The sequence below is a fragment of the Ambystoma mexicanum genome, chromosome 2q, assembly GCF_040938575.1.
Source record: "Ambystoma mexicanum isolate Mex_15411 chromosome 2q, UKY_AmexF1_1, whole genome shotgun sequence".
Taxonomy (NCBI): domain Eukaryota; kingdom Metazoa; phylum Chordata; class Amphibia; order Caudata; family Ambystomatidae; genus Ambystoma; species Ambystoma mexicanum.
The window spans coordinates 606,879,132-606,882,394 of record NC_090924.1 but is presented as its reverse complement, the minus strand read 5'-3'; the positions used below and the strand labels follow the sequence as shown (position 1 = coordinate 606,882,394).

General features: G+C 44.2%; 1 long non-coding RNA gene across 1 annotated transcript; it reads left to right on the top strand.

The window, feature by feature from the left end:
- The first annotated feature begins 324 nt into the window (after window positions 1-324).
- LOC138568993 (uncharacterized) lies at window positions 325-1,094 on the top strand. The gene is made up of 3 exons (XR_011303042.1): window positions 325-430; window positions 520-643; window positions 960-1,094. It is a non-coding gene; the product is annotated as an uncharacterized lncRNA (long non-coding RNA).
- Window positions 1,095-3,263: the final 2,169 nt, after the last annotated feature.

The window sequence follows — 3,263 nt, the reverse complement described above, 5'->3', positions numbered from 1 at the left end:
ATTTATCACTTTAGTCCGTTCTCTATTACTACACATGCCTTCCTTGCTTCACGGACCAACGCAACAGCGAGGGGCTTGTGTATCTGTACAAGCGTCCCGCGCATAGCAACAGTCTCTGGGGACATCTTCCCAGCTGGAGGGGCTTGTACGAGCTCCGTCTACTCCGTAGCCCACTATTCATCAGCCGATGTTACAACTATCACAAGACCTAAGTAAGTTATTAGAAACACAAGGCATTTTTCGCCGTGCCTCTTCAGCTTTGCATACTTACATGTCACTTTGACACTAACTTTGAGGGGCCGTTGTTTTTCTCTATAGATCCAGCGAGCCCTGTGTGGATTATATTGGAATCCTTAGACTGCGTGCCACGCAAGCACCGCTTTGATGTAATAGTTGGTCCTACCTTGAACTCATTGGGCATCCCGCAGTGGTGAGTAGTTGCCCGTTCATTGTTTCACTCACCATATCTGCCGCTTTGGCATTTAACACTTATAGTTGCACGCACTCTTTTTCTTTTAGAGTGCACAAGATTCCGCTGTTCTCCGCTGGATGAACTATGTTGGAATTCAACTCAGAATTTCTTTCCCGCTCATATTTAGCGGCTTTCCACATGCACTGAATTACAGGTCTTCAGTAAAACTTGGTAAGCTATTCATTTATAATTATTCGGTAGTTGACCTATGCCGATGTAATTTATAATGCATTTCCAATTTATCATTTGAAAAATGGCCATTCTTTGTCCCGATAGTTTGTGGCTCTGGATACTATTTACAGGTGCTGTTCATGTTGAGCCAGTACATTTATTTTACCCTTGCTTCCTTAAACAATGCATTACGACGACTTAATTGTTTATTTGTTCTTGGGAACATGTTATTTGTTTAACGCTGAACATTAAAAGCATGTAGCGGTTATGTGGAGAGTTTACAAATAGCTGATTATACATATTTCTTTATTTACAGTGTTTAATTCATTATTCTGGGCTCTTGATGAAGAGAATGAACTTCTCGAAACGCGTCAGCCACAATCAAATGAATTGAATCTTCCCTGTTTCTCGCGTTTGGAATAAAGAATCCTCTTTTACATTGGATGTCATTACTGCATTCTCTCTAAAATTTTATTATCATTTTAAGTTCATTGGAATATATATCTAATTTATTTTGATAAAAGTCAATTTCAAGGCGTCATACTGACGTTAACATAAGGTGTGCAAGGGACGGGAGGGTTCCGTTTTTGGATCCTCGTTACTCTCCTTTTTGAGCCACTGAATTGTATGGACAGTATTTATATCCATGGTCTGTCCATGAATCACTGTTGTTACATCTGTGGGCTCTGACTATGTAACAGGAGTATACACAGCCAATCACAGCTGTCTATTGTCATGTGTGATCATTCTTGATTGTGTTCAATGTAATTTTACCTTGGTTTGCCTGCTATCTATGGATACTGTCACACTCAGCCCCCGGTCTTACCTGTTTGCCCTTTGTCATCTTCTTCTTTGAAGGTCTTTCTGTATTCAGGGACATCCAGGACTTATACAGGTAAGGCCGGTGATCCTCCGTATCCAGTGTGGCGCGCGAGCAGACTCGGAGGAAGACAAGAGTTCAGGATTCCAGGAAGGTAAGAAATGAGCAGTCAATATCCGGAATAAGTGCAGAACCAGGAAGGGAAAAGCACTACTCACAGAGTACAGGGATGTGGCTGCGAGCGCCAAAGAGCGGATAGGGGTCCAGGAGGGAATGAAATGAACGGCCTCAGGAGAAGGAGACAGGCCGCTCCTAGTACTCCAGGAAGGAAGAGGAAATGGAAAAGTATCGGAGAATTGGCACAAGGGAAAGGAAGGAAACAATGAGCACACTAGCTGCGAACTCGAAAGGAAGCATTGAGACGTGCAGCACCGCAGGGGCGTGCCCGTTTTCTAGGAAGCCAGGGCTCCTACATAAATGCTAGACCGCAACGTGTCTGAGGCGCCGGCCATGTTGGGAGGAGAACGGTTCCAACGTTGCGGTGAACCATGGAACAGGAAGTCCAAAAGGGGCATAAACAGCGAATCATGACAGCATGCCCCCTCCTAAACCCCGATCCACCGGGTTTACCTTGATGAGCTAGATGGAATCTCTGCACTAAGAGAGGGGCATTAATTATGGAGAATGGTTCCCATGTTCGTTCGCTGGGGGATATCCTTTCCATTCCACTAAGTACTGTAGCCAACCTCTTCTATATCTAGAGTCACAAATCCTGGAAACCTCAAATTCAATCTGATCGTTGACAAGCACAGGGTTAGGTGGACAAGCTTATCTGGTGGATTTAATATAAGGTTTGAGCAAGGAAGTGTGAAAAACGGGATGAATCTTCTTCCAGGAGTCTGGTAACTGAAGTCGACATGCAACTTGGTTGATGACCTCCTTGATAGAAAAAGGCCCATAGAATTTGGGGGCCAGTTTATTAGGATGCAGATGTCGAGGCAAGAGTTTAGAAGACAGCCACACCTTGTCACCGATTCCATACACGGAGCAGGTCTCCGTTTAGAATCAGCATGTCTTTTGACATCCATTCTGGCCTTTTCTAAATGTTCTTTAGCATCCTTATGTATCCTGACCAGTCTTTCAATACAGGAATCGACCGATGGAACCGGGGTGGAATGAGGAAGGATTGTTGGCAGGACAGATGGATGGAAACCTTGACTGCAGAAGAAGGGGCTTGTCTTGATAGCAAAGTGATCAGAATTGTTATAGGCGAATTCAGCTACTGGAATTAAAATCGACCAATCATCCTGGACCTTGGCTGAAAAGCACCGCAAATATTGTTCTAGGGTCAGATTTACTTGCTCTGTTAACCCATTGGTCTGGGGGTGGTAATGGAGAAGATGTGCTTCAAAAATATTCCTGCCATTTCTTGTGCTGAAGGCAACTTGTACAAAGGGGTGAAGTGAGCCATGTTGGTGAATAGATCGATGGTAACCATAATGGTAGTAAACCCTTTAGAAGGGGGAAATTCCACAATGAAGTCGGTAGCGATTATTTCCCAAGGACACTCTGGCAATGTGGGTTGATGGAGAAGACCTGCAGGTTTTCTATTATCAGACTTATTCTGACTGCAGACAGGGCAGGCTTGGACATACACCCTTACTCCGTCGATCATGTTAGGCCACCAAATTTGTCTCTGAATGTGGCAAAGAGTAGCAGTAACGCCTCGATGCCCAGAATGGAAGGTATCATGACAGAGGTTTATAATCTTGGTTCTCAATTTTTGTGAGGGTACTGCCA